General features: G+C 43.4%; 1 long non-coding RNA gene across 2 annotated transcripts in view; it reads right to left on the bottom strand.

The window, feature by feature from the left end:
* LOC105494273 (uncharacterized) overlaps window positions 1-21,291 on the bottom strand; it is a 49,261-nt gene that overhangs the window by 23,271 nt on the left and 4,699 nt on the right. Inside the window, exons 4-6 of one of the 2 annotated variants that reach the window (XR_011617971.1) lie at window positions 20,751-20,875; window positions 19,599-19,735; window positions 12,027-12,162 (exon numbers count right to left, since the gene is read on the bottom strand). This is a non-coding gene — a long non-coding RNA (uncharacterized lncRNA). Of the gene's footprint in view, window positions 1-12,026; window positions 12,163-19,598; window positions 19,736-20,750; window positions 20,876-21,291 lie in introns of those variants that run through there. The other variant, XR_011617972.1, reaches the window with a different exon arrangement.

The raw sequence follows: 21,291 nt of genomic DNA on the forward strand, positions 1-21,291 counted from the left end.
TGGTAGAATTCTGCTTTGAATCTGTCTGGTCCTGGACTTTTTATTGCTAATTTTTTAAATTACTATTTTAATCTCACTGCTTGTTATTGGTCTGTTCAGGGTATCTAGTTCTTCCTGATTTAAGTTAAGAGGGTTGTATTTTTACAAGAATTTATTCTTCTCTTCTAGGTTTTCTAATTTATGTGTGTAGAGGTGTTCATAGTAGTCTTGAATGATTTTTTGTATTTCAGTGGTGTCAGTTATCTCCTGTTTCATTTCTCAGTGAGGTTATTTGGATTTTCTCTCTTTTCTTGGTTAATCTTGCTAATGGTCTATCAATTTTATTTATATTTTCAAAGAAGCAGCTTTTTGTTTCATTTATCTTTTGTATTTTTTTGTTTCAATTTCATTTAGTTCTGCTCTGATCTTGGTTATTTTCTGTTTTTTCTTCTGGGTTTGGGTTTGGTTTTTTCTTGTTTCTCTAGTTTCTTGTGGTGTGACCTAAGATTGTCTGTTTGTGCTCTTTCAGACTTTTAGATGTAAGCATTTAGGGCTATGAACTTTCCTCTTAGCACCACCTTAGCTGTGTCCCAGAGGTTTTGATAGGTTGTGTCATTATTGTCATTCTGTTTGAAGAATTTCTTAATTTTCATATTGATTTGGTTTTTGCCCCAGTGCTTATTCAAGAGCAGGTTATTTAATTTCCGTATATTTACGTGGTTTTGAAATTTCCTTTGGGAGTTGATTTCCAGTTTTATTCTACTGTGGTCTGAGAGTGCTTGGATATAATTTCAATTTTCTTAAATGGTTGAGGCTTATTTTATAACCTATCATATGGTCTGTCTTGGAGAAAGTTCCATACACTGTTAAGTAGAATTGTGTTCTGTAGTTGTTGAATGAAATGTTTTGTGTATGTTAAGTCCATTTTTTTTCCAGGGTATAGTTTAAATCCACTCTTTCTTGGTTGACTTTCTGTCTTGATGGCCTGTCTAGTGCTGTCAGTGGAGTTGAAGTTCCCCACTATTAACGTTGTTGCTGTCTATCTCATTTCTTAGGTCTGTTACCAATTGTTTTATAAATTTGGGCCCTCCAGTATTAGGTGGATATATGTTTAGGGTTGTGATGTTTTCCTGTTGGACCAGCCATTTACCATTATTTAATGCCCCTGTTTGTCTCTTTTAGCCACTGTTACTTTAAAGTTTGTTTTGTCTTATATAAGAATAGCTACCCCTGCTTGTTTTTGGTGTCCATTTGCATGAAGCGCCTTTTTCCACCCCTCTAAGTTTATGTGAGTCCTTATGTGCTAGGTGAGTCTCCTGAAGATAGCAGATAGTTGGTTGGTTAGTTCTTATCCATTCTGCAGTTCTGTTTTAAGTGGAGCATTTAGGCCATTTACATTCAATGTTAGTATTGAAATGTGAGGTACCACTGCGTTCATTATGCTCTTTGTTGCCTGCGTACTTTGGTGTTTTGTTTTGTGGAAATGGAATCTCACTCTGTCACCCAGGCAGGAGTGCAGTGGCGCCATCTTGGTTCACTGCAACCTCCGCCTCCCAGGTTCAAGCGATTCTCCTGCGTCAGGCTCCCAAGTAGCTGGGAGTAGAGGTGCCCCCAACCACGCACGGCTAATTTTTTTGTACTTAGTAGAGACGGGGTTCACCATATTGGCCAGGCTGGTCCTGAACTCCTGACCTTGTGATCCGCCCGCCATAGCCCCCAAAAGTGCTGAGATTATAGGTGTGGACCACTGCACCTGGCCTTTTTTTTGTTTGTCACTTTTGTTTTTTTATCTTGTATTTCTGTTTTATAAATCCTGTTTGATTTATGCTGTAAAGAGATTCTGTTTGGATATGTTTCCAGGATTTGTTTTATGAACTAGAGTTTCTCTTAGCAGATTTTCTATTAGGGGCTTGGTAATGGTGAATTATCTCAATATTTGTTTGTCTGAAAATGACTGTATCTTTCCTTATATATGATGCTTAGTTTCATGGCATGGAAAATTCTTGACTGATAATTGTTTTGTTTGAGGAGGCTGTAGTTGGGGCTCCAATCCCTTCTAACTTATAAGGTTTCTGCTGAGAAATCTGCTGTTAATCTGATAGGTTTTCTTTTATAGGTTACCTGGTTCTCTCTCACAGCTCTTAAGATTTTTTTGTCTTAACTTTGGATAACCTGATCACAATGTGCTAAGATGAAGATCTTTTTGCTATTAATTTCCCAGCTGTTCTTTGTGCTTCTTATATTTGTTTTTTTTTTTTAAGGTTTTTTTTTTTTTTTTTAATTATACTTTAAGTTCTAGGGTACATGTGCATAACGTGCTGGTTTGTTACATATGTATACTTGTGCCGTGTTGGTGTGCTGCACCCATCAACTCGTCAGCACCCATCAACTCGTCATTTACATCAGGTATAACTCCCAATGCAATCCCTCCCTGCTCCCCCCTCCCCATGATAGGCCCCGGTGTGTGATGTTCCCCTTCCCGAGTCCAGGTGATTTCATTGTTCAGGTCACACCTATGAGTGAGAACATGCGGTGTTTGGTTTTCTGTTCTTGTGATAGTTTGCTGAGAATGATGGTTTCCATTTGCATCCATGTCCCTACAAAGGACACAAACTCATCCTTTTTTATGGCTGCATAGTATTCCATGGTGTATATGTGCCACATTTTCTTAATCCAGTCTGTCACTGATGGACATTTGGGTTGATTCCAAGTCTTTGCTATTGTGAATAGTGCCGCAATAAACCTATGTGTGCATGTGTCTTTATAGCAGCATGATTTAGAATCCTTTGGGTATATACCCAGTAATGGGATGGCTGGGTCATATGGTATTTCTAGTTCTAGATCCTTGAGGAATTGCCATACTGTTTTCCATAATGGTTGAACTAGTTTACAATCCCACCAACAGTGTAAAAGTGTTCCTATTTCTCCACATCCTCTCCAGCACCTGTTGTTTCCTGACTTTTGAATGATTGCCATTCTAACTGGTGTGAGATGGTATCTCATTGTGGTTTTGATTTGCATTTCTCTGATGGCCAGTGATGATGAGCATTTTTTCATGTGTCTGGTGGCTGTATGAGTGTCCTCTTTTGAGAAATGTCTATTCATATCCTTTGCCCACTTTTGGATGGGGTTTTTTGTTTTTTTCTTGTAAATTTGTTGGAGTTCTTTGTAGGTTCTAGATATTAGCCCTTTGTCTGGTGAGTAGATTGCAAAAATTTTCTCCCATTGTGTAGGTTGCCTGTTCACTCTGAGGGTAGTTTCTTTTGCTGTGCAGAAGCTCTTTAGTTTAATTAGATCCCATTTGTCAATTTTTGCTTTTGTTGCCATTGCTTTTGCTGTTTTAGACATGAAGTCCTTGCCCATGCCTATGTCCTGAATGGTATTACCTAGGTTTTCTTCTAGGATTTTTATGGTATTAGGTCTAACATTTAAGTCTCTAATCCATCTTGAATTAATTTTCGAATAAGGAGTAAGGAAAGGATCCAGTTTCAGCTTTCTATTTATGGCTAGCCAATTATCCCAGCACCATTTATTAAATAGGGAATCCTTTCCCCATTTCTTGTTTTTCTCAGGTTTATCAAAGATCCTTTGGCTGTAGATGTGTGGTATTATTTCTGAGGGCTCTGTTCTGTTCCATTGGTCTATATCTCTGTTTTGGTACCAGTATCATGCTGTTTTGGTTACTGTAGCCTTGTAGTATAGTTTGAAGTCAGGTAGCGTGATGCCTCCAGCTTTGTTCTTTTGACTTAGGATTGTCTTGGCAATGCAGGCTCTTTTTTGAGAGACGAACTTTAAAGCTGTTTTTTTCCAATTCTGTGAAGAAACTCATTGGTAGCTTGATGGGGATGGCATTGAATCTATAAATAACCTTGGGCAGTATGGCCATTTTCATGATATTGATTCTTCCTATCCATGAGCATGGTATGTTCTTCCATTTGTTTATGTCGTCTTTTATTTCACTGAGCAGTGGTTTGTAGTTCTCCTTGAAGAGGTCCTTTACATCCCTTGTAAGTTGGATTCCTAGGTATTTTATTCTCTTTGAAGCAATTGTGAATGGAAGTTCATTCATGATTTGGCTCTCTGTTTGTCTGTTACTGGTGTACAAGAATGCTTGTGATTTTTGCACATTAATTTTGTATCCTGAGACTTTGCTGAAGTTTCTTATCAGCTTAAGGAGATTTTGGGCTGAGACGATGGGGTTTTCTAAATATACAATCATGTCATCTGCAAACAGGGACAATTTGACTTCTTCTTTTCCTAACTAAATACCCTTGATTTCTTTCTCTTTCCTGATTGCCCTAGCCAGAACTTCCAACACTATGTTGAATAGGAGTGGTGAGAGAGGGCATCCCTGTCTTGTGCCAGTTTTCAAAGGGAATTTTTCCAGTTTTTGCCCATTCAGTATGATATTGGCTATGGGTTTGTCATAAATAGCTCTTATTATTTTGGGGTATGTTCCATCAATACCGAATTTATTGAGCGTTTTTAGCATGAAGGACTGTTGAATTTTGTCAAAGGCCTTTTCTGCATCTATTGAGATAATCATGTGGTTTTTGTCTTTGGTTCTGTTTATATGCTGGATTACATTTATTGATTTGCGTATGTTGAACCACCCTTGCATCCCAGGGATGAAGCCCACTTGATCATGGTGGATAAGCTTTTTGATGTGCTGCTGGATCTGGTTTGGCAGTATTTTATTGAGGATTTTTGCATCGATGTTCATCAGGGATATTGGTCTAAAATTCTCTTCTTTAGTTGTGTCTCTGCCAGGCTTTGGTATCAGGATGATGTTGGCCTCATAAAATGAGTTAGGGAGGATTCCCTCTTTTTCTATTGACTGGAATCGTTTCAGAAGGAATGGTACCAGCTCCTCCTTGTACCTCTGGTAGAATTCAGCTTTGAATCCATCTGGTCCTGAACTTTTTTGGTTGGTAAGCTATTAATTATTGCCTCAATTTCAGAACCTGCTATTGGTCTATTCAGGGATTCAGCTTCTTCCTGGTTTAGTCTTGGGAGAGTGTAAGTGTCCAGGAAATTATCCATTTCTTCTAGATTTTCTAGTTTATTTGCGTAGAGGTGTTTATAGTATTCTCTGATGGTAGTTTGTATTTCTGTGGGGTCGGTGGTGATATCCCCTTTATCATTTTTTATTGCGTCTATTTGATTCTTCTCTCTTTTCTTCTTTATTAGTCTTGCTAGCGGTCTATCAATTTTGTTGATCTTTTCAAAAAACCAACTCCTGGATCCATTGATTTTTTGGAGGGTTTTTTGTGTCTCTATCTCCTTCAGTTCTGCTCTGATCTTAGTTACTTATTGCTTTCTGCTAGCTTTTGAATGTGTTTGCTCTTGCTTCCCTAGTTCTTTTAATTGTGATGTTAGAGTGTCAATTGTAGATCTTTCCTGCTTTCTCTTGTGGGCATTTAGTGCTATAAATTTCCCTCTACACACTGCTTTAAATGTGTCCTAGAGATTCTGGTATGTTGTATCTTTTTCTCATTGGTTTCAAAGAACATCTTTATTTCTGCCTTCATTTCATTGTGTACCCAGTAGTCATTCAGGAGCAGGTTATTCAGTTTCCATGTAGTTGAGCGGTTTTGCTTGAGTTTCTTAGTCCTGAGTTCTAGTTTGATTGCACTGTGGTCTGAGAGACTGTTTGTTATAATTTGTGTTCTTGTACATTTGCTGAGGAGTGCTTTACTTCCAATTATGTGGTCAATTTTGGAATAAGTGCGATGTGGTGCTGAGAAGAATGTATATTCTGTTGATTTGGGGTGAAGAGTTCTGTATATGTCTATTAGGTCCGCTTGGTGCAGAGATGAGTTCAATTCCTGGATATCCTTGTTAACTTTCTGTCTCGTTGATCTGTCTAATGTTGACAGTGGAGTGTTGAAGTCTCCCATTATTATTGTATGGGAGTCTAAGTCTCTTTCTAAGTCTCTAAGGACTTGCTTTATGAATCTGGGTGCTCCTGTATTGGGTGCATAGATATTTAGGATAGTTAGCTCTTCCTGTTGAATTGATCCCTTTACCATTATGTAATGGCCTTTTTTGTCTCTTTTGATCTTTGATGGTTTAAAGTCTGTTTTATCAGAGACTAGGATTGCAACCCCTGCTTTTTTTTGTTCTCCATTTGCTTGGTAGATCTTCCTCCATCCCTTTATTTTGAGCCTATATATGTCTCTGCATATGAGATGGGTCTCCTGAATACAGCAGACTGATGGGTCTTGACTCTTTATCTAGTTTGTCAGTCTGTCTCTTTTAATTGGAGCATTTAGTCCATTTACATTTAAGGTTAATATTGTTATGTGTGTACTTGATCCTGCCATTATGATATTAACTGGTTATTTTGTTATTTTGCTCGTTAGTTGATGCAGTTTCTTCCTAGCCTCAATGGTCTTTACATTTTGGCATGTTTTTGCAATGGCTGGTACCGGTTGTTCCTTTCCATGTTTAGTGCTTCCTTCAGGGTCTCTTGTAAGGCAGGCCTGGTGGTGACAAAATCTCTAAGCATTTGCTTATCTGTAAAGGATTTTATTTCTCCTTCACTTATGAAACTTAGTTTGGCTGGATATGAAATTCTGGGTTTAAAATTCTTTTCTTTAAGAATGTTGAATATTGGCCCCCACTCTCTTCTGGCTTGTAGAGTTTCTGCCGAGAGATCTGCTGTTAGTCTGATGGGCTTCCTTTTGTGGGTAACCCGACCTTTCTCTCTGGCTGCCCTTAAGATTGTTTCCTTCATTTCAACTTTGGTGAATCTGGCAATTATGTGTCTCGGAGTTGCTCTTCTCAAGGAGTATCTTTGTGGCGTTCTCCGTATTTCCTGAATTTGAATATTGGCCTGCCCTACTAGGTTGGGGAAGTTCTCCTGGATGATATCCTGAAGAGTGTTTTCCAACTTGGTTCCATTTTCCCCCTCACTTTCAGGCACCCCAATCAGACGTAGATTTGGTCTTTTTACAGAATCCCATACTTCTTGCAGGCTTTGTTCATTTCTTTTTCTTCTTTTTTCTTTAGATTTCTCGTCTCGCTTCATTTCATTCATTTGATCCTCAATCGCTGATACTCTTTCTTCCAGTTGATCGAGTCGTTTACTGAAGCTTGTGCATTTGTCATGTATTTCTCGTGTCATGGTTTTCATCTCTGTCCATTCGTTTGTGGCGTTCTCTGCATTAATTATTCTGGTTATCAATTCTTCCAGTCTTTTTTCAAGCTTTTTAGTTTCTTTGCGCTGGGTATGTAATTCCTCCTTTAGCTCTGAGAAGTTTGATGGACTGAAGTCTTCTTCTCTCATCTCGTCAAAGTCATTCTCCGTCCAGCTTTGATCCGTTGCTGGCAATGAGCTGCGTTCCTTTGGAGGAGGAGATGCGCTCTTATTTTTTGAATTTCTTCCTGGAGGCTTTGTTTACCTACTTAAGTCTCAGCAATGGCGGGCACCCCTCCTCCAGCCTCACTGCTGGCTTGCAGTTAGATCTCAGACTGCTGTGCTAGCAATGAGGGAGGCTCTGTGGGCGTGGGACCCTCCCGGCCACATGTGGGATGTAATCTCCCACTGTGTGGTTTGCTAAGACCCTTGGTAAAGCGCAGTATTAGGGTGGGAGTTACCTGATTTTCCAGGTGTTGTGTGTCTGAGTTTCTAAAGGGATTCCCTTCCCCCTTGCGCTTCCCAGGTGAGGCGATGCCTCGTCCTGCTTCAGCTCTGGCTGGTTGGGCTGCAGCAGCTGACCAGCACCGATTGTCTGGCGCTCCCTAGTGAGATGAACCCGGTACCTCAGTTGAAAATGCAGAAATCACCCGTCTTCTGTGTCGCTCGCACTGGGAGCTGGAGGCTGGAGCTGTCCCTATTTGGCCATCTTGCTTGCACCCCCCACCAAGCTATTTCAATTTTAAAAAGTGAAGAGTAGGGAGGGCTTTTTAAAGTTTTATTTCTTTCTATTCAGTTTATCTTATGCCATACAACAATGGAATAAAGTGTGGTGTCTGTCCTAATGATATTTATGGTGTGGTGATACAGAAATATCTATGCTTCCATGCAAGAGATGAAAAATTATGATCTCCCCAAAACAGAGAAACAAGTGCTACCTGGAGCCCAAAGAGATGTTCAGGTTACATCTGTCAGAATTGATACTGTACAAGAGAACCATCTTTGGAGAAGTGTGGTTCACCTGAGATTTTGGTGACCCATATGGATGACATCAGAGACAGGAGTTACACAAAATGAGCATCCCAATAAGATTTTCATGTATGATTGTCTTAGAAGATGGTGGTCCAACTCAGAAGATGACTGTGCAGCCAAGTAAGACAGATATTTTTTTCTCAGGAGCAGAAATCTCAAAGTAGGAGACGGCCACTCATTGAGCAGTCAAAGCATGCCCTGATGGAACTCTCTGGGGGTCAGACTGCACACTGTCTCCCTGAGTTGCATAAAGCACAGAACAGCATGCTGCATTACAGTTTCCAGTGTGCACCAACTCAGCAGAAAACACATCACTGTCTATTTTGTTTCAAAAATACTTTGCTATGAAAAAAAGTGAATATAGTAGAAACCCAAGAACTACCGAGGAGTAGGGAGTAAGTCTGTCATCAGTAGTATTTAAATGCTGACTAGACACATACTCTGTGGAAATAAGTTTCACTGTTTGGGAAAGGAGTAAAATCTTTTTCTTGGGCACTGACATATCTAGTGAAGAGCGTAGCATACAGTAGGTAAACAGCAACTTCTGTTTACTAAATAAACTTTATTTTCACAGATTACTGGTGAAGCAAAATATTGATGCATCTCCAAGACATGAAGGGTATCACAAGACCACTCATGTTCTTTATGGGGTTTCAATTATGAAATGAGTTGAAAAATCTGGCTACAAAAGGAGTTTTAATCCTTCTAAGTAGCATCAGAAATGTTATGATGTGCTTAAGCCATGGTGACAGTCCTAGCTTGGTTCCTACCCAAAGTCTCTTCTCATGAATCCTATGCTTACAGGTCAAATAGATAAAGCATCCCTAGATCAAACACAAACTTCAACACTCTTAACATGTAGGTGTACATCTCATCTGAAAACCATTCAAAAGCTCAGGTTATCTACAAGAAATCTTTGCCTTTTAGTATCAATAAAAGAAGGAAAAGAATAAGAGAAAGGCATTTAATTATTTTCATAGTTAAAAATATAACATTGGTTTCTCAGTTACATAAGTACTTTTCTTGCTTCATCTGTGCTATAATTTTTAACCAACTAAAACACATTACAAGTAGAGAAATAGCTAAAATCATGGAAAACATATACATAACTCTTTAAAGAGTAGGAAACATTCCCTGTTCATATACAATGCTTAATCCAGCATTCCAATCTCACTGAGGCACCAACATCCACGCTGTTCTCTGAAAAGCATTCTTTTTCCTTCTGTCACCTATTCTTCAGATACTAGCTCAAATGTCACTTCCACGGGTCACCTTCTTCCTGGTATCCTCCATTCCTCTCCCATACAAAAAGGCCAAACTTTATGTTGGGGTGATCAGACCCAACACTACATCTTGGGGGTGACAAAATTCGGCTGAGTCAAAGGATTGAGAAAAAGATTGAGAAAAAAGTGGGACACCAGGGGCCATCTCTATCGTGGAGGCTGCGAAGGCCTTGTTTAGCCCATGGTGTTTATTGCTAATCCATCAAAGAAATAGGTGGTGAGAATGTGGAGATCAAAAGATCAGGTACATGATCTATAGCTGCGATGGTTTAATATTTATATGGAATATGTTCTGCTACTTGAGATAATGGGAATAGGAGCCTAGGAAGGCCAGAAGGAGCCAGCAAGTCGACACATTCCAGAGGACATTATGCAAGCCCTGCCTCAGCTTCCCTCCCAACACTCAGCTTTTTCCCAACATGCTCCCCTTCTGTTTTTGTAAAAGAAGGTATCATTATTACTATCGTTATTACTAGCTATCATTACCAGCATAAAAGGTGGCCTCTTTTAATTGAGCAAGGCGATTGCAGGTTTTTGTAGCCCTTAATTAATGGTTGGTGATCCAGCTTTATTTTTCTTAGCCCTTATCCAAACTGGAGTCGCTCTGGCTTGAATGCTTCCTATAAATCTCCCCTTTCCCTTTTACAAGAGGACCCTTAATCCGAGGCGTTGCAGGAGGATGAAGGTCCATCTTCTGTAACTTCGTGCTGTATAGGGGTGATGATATTCCTGCCTAACTATCAGCATTTCTTGTATTCAAGGCAGAGAGGAGCTGAGTCAGAAAGCATTGGTCCATTAATCATCATGACTCCAGTCGGTCCTCATTCCATCTTCACATTCAGATTCAATTGTTTCATGGCTTATATTGGGGAAATCCGGTCCATGGTTGGGATCCATGTGTCCCTCCAGTCTCCCATTCAATGGTCATACACATCTTGAGGGCGTCCACATGGTTTGTTCATCTCCTGCAAAAGCAAAAGCATACCCTCACCCCTACTTTAGTAAATCTACTGAAACAGAAGCAAAAACTTTTGTCGTTGTGGCCGGGAGGCCACTGATAATGAGAAACAGACCTTTTCTGATTAACAGAAGGTATAGAGAAAGCAAATTGAGGCTTTTCAAACCTTCAATTCGCACTGTACAGGTAGGTCCACTAGATACTGTGGCTCACGATAGATCTTTAGATGCTTGGTGGGCACCCACATAGGCATCTGATTGTCACTTAGAGAGACACAAGCAAATCCCCTTCCCTATAAAATTATCTTTAGGCAGGGATCGGAGGATGTAGGCTCAGAGGTAAGGAGAATTTTGGGGCCTAATGGCTTCCTGATGTTTGATAGGTGTTCCCTCGGAAGTTAGGAATTCCCTTTTTCTCCATATTGCTGTGGGGGCATGGAGGTCTAGGTAAACATACTTAGAGTTTGTATATATATTTATCCTTTTTCATTCTAATTCTAGTGTATCGTGGCTCCTGCTTTTGCTAGGATGTCTCTCTCTAACAAATGAGTGGGTCTTTCAGGCATAATTAGAAAGGTATGTGAAAAGAGTAAAGTTCCCCAGTCACAACTTAGTGGCTGGGAGAAGTATCTAGTGACTGCCTGTCCTATGACCCCTTGGATAGCGACAGATCTGGAGGACAGTTGTCCGGAACAGGAAAGTAAGACTGAGAAGGACACGCCAGTGTCCAGGAGACAGTTAACTTCCTGGACCTCAATGGTCAGGCATACCCGGGGCTGGTGATGGCATGGGCTTGCCTCAGCGGATTTGCGCGCCTCAGTCTCCCAAAATGCTGGGACTACAGGTGCGAGCTACCATGCCCGGATGGCAACTACATTTATTACCAGGACACCTATGTTGTACAGTTCTGGCATACACCAGGTAGCCAATAAACAGCTTTTGATCTAATGCAGGAATAATAAGGTGAAGTTTGTTTTTTTTCTCCTTTAACATGCTGTACTTGTGTCAGATGCAAATAAGACCTCCGGAGTCTGCCTGAAGTAACATAAAATAGAAAACCCTTTCATCAAACAATCACTTGGATGGTGTAACAAGTTAGATATGAATGTACCACCTTTACCAACTTAGTGAGATGAATGTTTACCATCACATAACAAACACGTGTTTGCCACACTAAGGGCTTAGAGTCTGAATTTCTGATGAGAAATAGAGCGGCATGTAGAAAACCCCAGAGAATGATAGTCCATATATCCATAAGCATCAGTAGCATTTCATTTCTTAAAAGTTTCATACATCCAGCAAATCCTTTAAAAACAAGATATCCTAATATACAGCCAGTTTAGCAATTTTGTTTCTTTCTTTCTTTTTTTTTTTTTTTTTTTTTTTTTTTTTTGAGACCGACTATCTCTCTCTCATCCAGGCTGGATTGCAGTGGCGCGAACTCCGCTCATTGCAAGCTCCGCCTCCTGGGTTCACGCCAATCTCCTGTCTCAGCCTCCCGAGTAGCTGGGACTACAGGCTCCCGCCATCACGACCCGCTATCTTCTTCTTTCTTTCCTTCTCCTCCTCCTCCTCCTTCTCCTTCTCCTTCTTTTCTTCTTCATTTTTTAGTAGAGACGGGGTTTCACCGTGTTACTCAGGATGGTCTTGATTTCCTGACCTCATGATCCGCCCACCTCAGCTTCCCAAAGTGCTGGGATTACAGGCGTGAGCCACCGTGCCCGGCCAGAAATATTTTTCAGACTGATAAGACAGTGCAGCTTCGTTTACCTGAAATGGAGCACAAGTTCTTTTTGAAGGAATTCATACCCATTCCTGCAGAAGTTCTGGGACTCTTGAAGGCAGCACAGAACTAAGCGTTCTTTTGTGTGTGTTTCCAAAGAGATTTTAGCCAAGACTTTGGTCTCTAACAGACTCACTGATTAAAATATGGTTTAGAAACGATACCTGCCTACTTGAAAAAGCATCAAATCTACAGAATGCTTTTCATGGGTGTAAAAAATGAAAGCAAAATCACATTCTTCTTTTTGCAATTCACTTTTTCTCACCTTCCACTTCTATTAAATATACTTCAGCATCATTGTGCATAGGTTCAGAGACCACTACATTTCTAAAAAAGGAAAAAACTCTCAAATATATGGGGATGCACTGGCAATCTTGCCTTTGCAGAGATCATTTTTGTTTCCTCCAGACAGAAGTGTCTCACTATTTTCAGCTTTCTTACCTAACAGGAAAACTGTTTCCATTGACTTTGAAAGGGCTAAACTTAAATCTAAACTCATAAACAAGAATGAGGGTTCAACTTTTTATTAATGAAAATCCCAGACAGGTTTTTCAACCTACCAAATAGTTACACTTTTTATTCACCCTTCTCTCTCTCTCCATAACCACTAACATTACCACCCACAAAAGAAGAAGAAAATCCCTCCAACGTTCCCCCAATGTGTGCTGTTGCTAGCTTGGAAGCTGCGTAGAGTTTTGTAATGGAGTGTGAACTGCTGCCCCGGATCTGGGCTCCTGTTCTACCTCCTAACCAGTAAGGAGAGAGGGAGGACAAATCCGCTGAGCAGGAGAAAAGTCTTTCCTCCTCATTATAACCTTTCAGGGATGCAGCGTTGATGAACGTGGCCAGGGCACGGGGCCGCTACCAAGTCGCCCAATGGCCAGCGCGTTCTGCGCCGAGCTGGGTCCCCGCGCACTGCATGTCTCCGCCCTGCCTGGAAAGGAAGTGGTCCCACCAGGCAGTGGAATCGCACGCCGCGCCCCGTCCTCATCCTTGGCCAGGGAGCAGGGCACATCCTCGATGTGCCCTCGGCCCAGAAAACGCGCCGCTTCCCAGGGAGGGCGTTGGCAAAGGGAAGGACCTCCCCTGCTCCTTAGCAAACATTAGGGTTGCGATTTCCTAAGAGACGCGAGTGGGATGTGGGGAGGGGACCTAGGCGAGGCTGGTGCTGGGGGCAGAGGAAGCCACAGTATGATGAGGGCTGATGTGGGAGGAGGAAGGGAAGCACTGGAACTAGCCACAAATTGTTCCAGCGGGAGAAGCCCCCCTTGCCTTTTTCCTGGACTCACAGTGGCTCCTGGCTCCCAGCCCGCGACTCACGCAAGGAAGGTGCACGCCACACTGATGGATCCCATCTGTTGGATGGATCCCCTCCAACAGAAGGGAGAGGAACGATAGGCGCCCCCATGGTAAGGCCCTGGCACCCTTCTTTCCTGAGCGCCTTAGGTGGTAGTCGGCCACACCACAACCGCCAGCCAGGAAAAGGCCAGGTTGGAAGGGTGCCTGCTGCCCCCTCGATGCCAGTGTCCTCTGCCCAGGAAGATCAAATCCACAGAGTAGCGTGCGGCAGGGGCTTCTACCAAATACCCTGGTGAGAGCACCCCGGGAGGCCACCTCATGACTGGCACCCCCAGTGCTTTGTGGCTTCAGGGGAAAGCAGAAGCTCTAGTTTCCAGGCTTCCCTTCCAGAAAGGGCTTGGAAAGACCACAGGAGGAAAGTTCCTCATTCCACAGGGGAAGGATGCTGGGAGACAGAGGGCAGAAGATGGTGAGCAGCGTCGGGAAGATGTTTCTGGCATTCAAGGCTGCACCTTCCGAGTCCTGGCGGTACTATAACAAATGAATTCACCCCATTATTCCGGGAGGCCAAGGCAGGCAGAGCACTTGGGCCCAGAAATTTCAGATCAGCCTGGACAACGCGGTGAGACCCCGTCACTATAAAAAACATTTAGTCAGGTGTGATGCGCCACGCCTGTATTCCCAGCTACTCGGGAGGCTGAGGTGAGATGAACTCTTGAGACTACAGTGAGTCATAATCTTGTGCCACTGCACTTCAATCTAGGTGATAGAGCAAGACCCTTTCTCATTAAATAAATAAATAAATAAATACATACATACATACATACATACATACATACATACATACATACATAAACTCTGCCGCCGGGGTTGGGCCGGATTCCTACCCTCCACAAGCTAATATAGATGCACATCACGTCTTGCTAGCACAGTGCTGCAGAGGCTGCCACTACGTGCGCTGGATGCTGATTGGCATGGGCAAGTGGCTCTGTAAGAGGAGTAGTAGCAGTGGAGGAGTGGAGATAGGGAAGAGGAAAAAAGAAGGGGAGAAGTAAATGAGAAGAGGAAAAGGAAGACAGAAAAAGGGAGGAGGAAACAAGAAGAACAAGAGCAGAGGAGGAGAAAATGAGAAAAAGATAGTAAGAACAGAGGAAGTGGAGAAAAAAAATCAGAGGGGGACAATGGAACCAGGAGAAGAGAGGAGGAAAAGGAAGCTGGGACAAAGAGAGGAGAAGGAGAGAGGAGGAAGAAAAGAGAAGGAGGAAGAGGAGGAAAAGAGAAGGAGGCAAAGAGGAGGACTAGAAGGAGAGGAGGAGAGTAAAAGGAGGGAAGGAGGAAGAGGAGTAGGAGAGAAAGAGGAGAAGAAGGATGGGAGGAGAAGGATGAAGAGGAAAAGAAAAGGAAGAGAGGGAGTAAAGGAAGAGATGAGAAGGAGGAGAGGAGAAGGAGGAGAGAAAAAGAGAGGAGCAGAGGAGAGGAGGATGAGGAGAAAAAGCAGGAGGGGAGAAGGAGAAGAGCAGGAGGAGAAGAGGGAGAAAAGGAAGAGAGGAGGAAGAGGGGAGGAGGAGGATGAGAGGAGGAAATAAACAGGGAAGAAGGAGAGAAGGAGAAGAAGGAGGAAGTAGGGGAGGATGGGAGGAGGAGAGGAAGAGGAGAAGGAGGAGGAGAGGAAAAGGAGAAGCAGGAAAGGAGATGGAGGGGAAGGAGGAGGAGAAGAGGAAAGGAAAAGAAGGAGAAGAGAAGAGGAGGAGGAGGAGCAGGAGATGAGAAGGAGAGGAAAAGGAGGAGAGGAGGAGGAGAAGAAAAGGAGGTGAGGGGAAAATAGGAAGATAAGTAGAAGAGGAGGAGGAGGTGGAGGAGGAGAGGAGAAGAAGGAAGAGAGGAGGAGGAAGAGGAGAGAGAAGGAGGTGGAGAGGAGAAATGGAGGCGGAATAGGAGAGAAGTAGGAGGAGGGAAAAAGAAGAAGGAGGGGAGGATGAGAGGAGAAGGAGGAGCAGGAGAAGAGGAGATGGAGAGGAGAAAAAGGCAAGGAGGAAGAGAGAAGGAGGAGGAGAGGAGGAGAAAAGGGGGGAGGAGATTGGGGGGACTAGGAGAGGAGAAAAAGGAGGAGGAGAGTAGAAAGAGGAGTAGGAGGAGGACAGGAGAAGAAGGAGGAGGAAAAGGAGAGCAGGAGAGGAGAAGGAGGAGGAGTGGAGGAGGAAGAGGAAGAGGAAACATGGAGAAGGAGGAGGGGAGAAGTAGGAAAAGCAGAGGAGGAAGAGAGGAAAAGAAGGAGTGGAGGAGGAAGAGGAGATGAAGAGAGGAAGAGAAGGAGGAGAGAAATTGCAGGAGGAGGAGAGGAGGAGGGAGGAGAGGGAGACGAGAAGGAGGAGTAGGAGGAGAAAAGGAGAGAAGAAGGAAAGGACGAGGAAGAGGAGAGAAGGAGGAGGAGAGGAGGAGGAAGAAAAGGAAAGGAGGAGAGGAGAAGAGGAGGAGTTGAGGAGAGGAGGCTGAGAAGGAGTAGGAGAGGAGGCAAAGTAAAAGATGAGTAGTAGTAGGACGAAAGGTTTAGGGGGAAAAGGAGGAGAGCAGAATGAGGAGAAGAAGAGGATATGAGGAGGAACAGAGTAGGAGATGAGAAAAAGGAGGAGGAGAAGAAGAGAAGGAGGAGGAGGATGAGAGCAGAAGGAGAAGGAGGAGGAAAGGAGAAAGAGGAGAAAGAAAGTAGAAGGAGGGGGAGGAGGAAGAAAAGAGTAGGAGAAGGAGAGGAGGATGAAATAAAGGATAAAATGAGAGGAGGAGGAGAGGAGAAATGGAGGAGGACCAGTGGAAGAGGAGGAAGAGAGGAGGAGGAAGAGGAAATGGAGAAGAGGAGAAGAGGAGAAGTGGGAGGAACAGTGGAGGAGGAGGAGAGGAGGAGAAGGAGGAGGGGAGAAAGAGGAGAAGAAGAGAAGTAGGAGAAGGGGAGAAGGAGGAGGAGAAAAAGAAAAGGAAGAGGGGGGAAAGGAGAAGGAGGAGGAGTAGAGGAGCAAGAGGAGAGAAGGAGGAGGAGAGAAAGATGAGGGAAGAAAAGGAGAGGAGGAGGAAGAGAGAAAGAGGAGAAGATGAGGAGAGGAGGAAGAGGAGGAGACAAAGAGGAGAAGAGGAGAAAAAGGGGGAGGAGGGGAGGAGTAGAGAGGAAGAGGAGAGGAGGAGAGGAGGAGAAGGATGAGGGGAGGAGCAGAAGAGGAAGAGGAAAGGAGAAGATGGAAAGGAGGAAGAGAAAAGGAGGAGATGAAAAAAGTTATTAATTTGTGGTGTTTAGTAATGATGACTATTTTCATGGCTTTTGGATTAAAGTTTAAACTCAATAGGAGAGATGGGCACAAAGATCCAGATAATTTCAGAGCTCAATTTCAGAGCTAAAAAAACAGATATGTGGTAATACACCTGTGGACATTGTCAATGCAAAAGAGTTGCATTATTTTGGTTTTGGATCCAGCCATATGTCTCCAGACACAATATATGTAGTGCTCAGGAGACAGCAGGGTGCTGGGCCCAGTGATACATCGCAATCTCTTCTTGGGCAGAGTTCAAACAGTAGAGGAGAGTCACATCACCGAGGTTCTAGGTCCAGCAATACATCACAATACTTTCTGAGAGGAGGACCAAAGCAGGAGAGCCACATCACCTAAGTCAGAGCCCCAGAGATACGGCACAATGCCTTCTGTAGGTAGGGCTCAGGAAGAAGAGGAAAGTGACATAACCTAGGGGCTACCGCCAGCTATATGTCACAATCACCCCAAGGGGCAGGGACAATGCATGAGAGGAGGGTCACATCAAGTAGGTGCTGAGCAAAGCAATATGTAACAATCAGAGAAGAGTGTCATCTCCTACACGCTGGGCCATGAGATATGTTGCAACATCCCCTATGGGCAAAGCCCAGGTAATAGAAGAGATTTACATCAAATAGTTGATGGGCTAAGAGACACTTCACAATGCCCCCTGTAGAAAGAGACTAGGAGAAATAAATCCAATTGCCTGTGTGCTGGGCCCAGGGAAAAGTCAATTTTTCATCTGTGGACATGGCCCAGGCAGATGAGGAGAGTCACATCATTTAGATGCTGGGCACAGAGATATGTAACAATCTCTTCTATAAGCAAAACCCTGGTAAGAAAAAAAAGACACATCAAATATTTTATGGACCCAGAGATATGTCATGATGTTTCCTCTTGACAGAGTCAAGGCAAGAAAGTCACATCACCTTGGTCCTGGGCCCAGCAATAGGTCAAAATGCCTTCTGAAGACAGGGACAAGACAAATGAGTAACATCTTAAAGCTGGGCCCAACATATGTGCAAAAATCTCCCCTGTGGGCAGAACCTAGGAAGAAGAGAAGTGTCACATTAGCTAGGTGCTGAGCTCAGAGATATGTCACCCTCTCTCCTGTGAGCAGAAACCAGGCAAGAGTACATTACCTGGGTGATGAGTGCAGAGAGATGTCACCATCTCCCCTTTAGGCTGGGCCCAGGCAGAAGAGTCACATCACCCGGGTGTTAAAATGAGCAATATGTCAGAATGCGCCTTGTGGGCAACACCAAAGTAGGAGAGAAAACTTATATCACCTGAGTACAAGTCCCAGTGGTATGTCACAATGCCTCCTGTAAGAAGCACCAAGGCTTGAGAATAGAGTCATCTCACCTGGGTGCTGGGTTCAACTATATATCACGATTCTATTTGTGAACCGAGCCCAGGCAGGAGAGTCAAATCAGGTATTTGACAGAGGTGTATGTCACAATCTCACCTTCAAAAAAAATCCAGGGATGAGATTACGAGTCTCTCACATGTCCTGGTTCTAGGTCTGAGAGTCAACATGTCTTGTATGTTGTGTGAAACACACGAGTCACAATCTCAATTGTGAACTGGATCTGTGCAGCAACTTCCCAATGTTTTCTGGGCATTGTGTCCCCTTAGATAAGTCACAGCCTGACACGTGTGCTAAATGATGGTTTGAGGGTCACCGAACCCATGCATAACAAATCCATGTATGAGAGTCAACATTGCAACTCTTGACTGCCTCTAGATATAAGATTCAAAACCTCAACAGTGGGCCATGCTCATGTGAGAGGACAACAATCTTTACTCTTGACTGTGTCTCTTACTAGTGTTACAATCTCACCTTTGAGCTGGGCTCTGTTAGTGCACTCTCTGTACCACTCAAAGAAGTTATGAGATACATGGTTTGGCTCTATGTCCTCACCCAAATCTCATCTACAATTGTAATCTCCACGTGTTAAGGGAGGAAGGTAATTGGATCATGGGGCAGTTTCCCCCATGCTGTTTTCATGAAAGTGAGTGAGTTCTCAGGAGATCTGATGGTTCTTTAAGTGTTGGAAGTTCCTCCTTCATCACTTTCTCCCTCCTGCCACCTTGTGAAGAAGGTCCCTGCTTCCCCTTCTGCCATGATTATATATTTCCTGAGGCCTTCTCAGCCATGTGGAACTGTGAGTCAATTAAACCTCTTTTCTACATAAATTTCCTGGTCTTGAGGAGTTCTTTATAGCAGTGTGAAAATGAACTAGTACAATACGATATGCATGAGAGTTGCAATCTGTATTAAGACCTTTATGCTGATATGGACCCATGATTGCATGTGTCATTCTAAGCTCAGGTGTGAGAGTCAACACTTCCCCAGTTGGCTGGGTCTAAATAGAAAAGTACTCATCTGCCTATGAGCTGGGTTTAGAAATGGGTCACTAATCTCATATGTGGCCAGACGTTAACATATGACTGACACAATTCCATCTGTAGACTGTGTCTATGCGTGAGATTCAGAATGTCACCAGTGGGTTGTGTCCATGTGTGAGGATGACTATTTTAAGGATTGGCAGAGTGTGTATACCAGAAGCACAATATCTCCTGTGTCCTTGGACTTGTGATGACACTCTCTGTACCACTTGAGGGCTTTACACAATATGCAAGAGAGTGGTAAACCTCTGTGATCTTCATACAAGAGGACACCCAGGATCTTACCTTTTCCCTAAGCCTAGTTATCTTTCTTATTGGCTAGTTCAAGGTATGACAGTCATCATCACACCTGTGAGATGGGCCAAGATATATGTCACAATACCCCTCTGGTTTAGGAGTAAGCAGGAGAGTAACATTACCTGGGTTTGGGGCCAGATGTATGTCACAATCTTCTCTCAGGGCTCAGCAATATGTCACAACGATCTATGTATTCAAGACCCTGTCAAAAGGGCCTCATCACCTTGTTGCAGGGTCCAGTGATACGTCATAATCTTTTCTGTTGGAGGATCCAGGCAGAAAATAAGAATCACATTTCCTAGGTAGCGTATGCAGATATATATCACAAGGCCCCCTATGGGCAGTTCCCAGGCAGGAACCTCTTATTTTCTAGGTGTTGGACCTGACGTTATTTCACAATACACCAAATATTTGGGGTCTGGGATAAAGGAGTCACATCACATAGGTGCTGGGCCAAGTGATATGTTAAAAAATTATGGTGTAATACCCCTGCGGGCAGGGCTCTTGCAGAAGAGGTGCGTCTCATCGTTGTTAAGATAGGTCATATATCACAGTACACAATTTATACTGAGCTCAGGCAGGAGAAAAGAATATTACCTATGTGCTGGGCTCAGTGATACATCACAATACCTCCTTGGTCAGAGCCCAAGAAGTAGAAGAGAGTTACCTCACCTAGGCGCTGAGTCCATCAATATGTCACAATACTCACTGAAGAAAGGGCCCAAGAATAAGAATTCCATCATTTTTGGTGAGGGGCCAAGAGATATGTACCAACTCTTTCTGTATGTAGGGCTTAGGAGAAAAGAAAGAGTCGCATAACCTGTCACATAATCTAGACAGATGAGACCAGCTCTATGTCAAAATTACAACAGATGTCAGAGTCCAGGCATGAGAGGAGAATCACATCACATAAATATTGGTTGAAGGGATATGCCACAATCCCCACTGGGGACCGAAGCAGAAAAATAAGGAGAATTACACCATCTAGGTAATGGGCCCAGAGATACGTTGCAGTGACCCCTGTGGGCAATGGCCAGGCAGTAGAAGGACATCGCCTGTGTGTAGGGCTTAGGGATAATTCACTCTAACTGTTGTGGGCATAGCACAGGCAAACGAGGAGAGTCACAACACCTAGGTGCTGGAATCAGAGACATGTCACAATCTCTTCTAATGGCAAAGCCCAAGTAAATGAGAAGAGTCACAGTAAATAGTTCATTAACTTAGAGATATGTCACAGGGCCCCCCTGTGGGCAAGGTCCAGGGAAGAGACTCACATCATCTTGATGCTGAGCCCAGCAATATGTCACAAAGCTTTCTGAAGTCAGGACCAAGGCAAAAGGGTAACATCACCTTATTGTTGGGTCCAGAGACACATCACAATCTGTCCTGCAAGCAGAACCTAAAAAGAATAGAAGATTCACATCAACTCAATGCTGGGCCCAGTGATAGGTCACAATATTCCCTGTGAGCAGAGATCAGGCAGAAGTGAGTCACATCACCTGGCTAATGGGTGCAGAGATGTCACAATGCCTCCTGAAGGCAAGGCCCAGGCAGGAGAGTTACATCACCTGGGTTTTGGACCCAGTAATATATCACAATGGGTCATTTGGGCAGGGTACAGGCAGGAGAATCACATAACCTGGGTGTGGGGCCCAGTGCTACATCACAATGCCTTCTGTGAACCGTGACAAAAGACAAGGGTAGACTCACATTAACTGGATATAAGGCCTAGTGACAGTGATATGTCACAGTGCTGTCTGTGGGCAGTGCCAAGGCAGTGGACTAGTGTCCCATCATGAAGGTGCTGGGTTTAGC

The sequence above is a fragment of the Macaca nemestrina genome, chromosome 20, assembly GCF_043159975.1.
Source record: "Macaca nemestrina isolate mMacNem1 chromosome 20, mMacNem.hap1, whole genome shotgun sequence".
NCBI classification, from domain to species: Eukaryota; Metazoa; Chordata; class Mammalia; order Primates; family Cercopithecidae; genus Macaca; species Macaca nemestrina.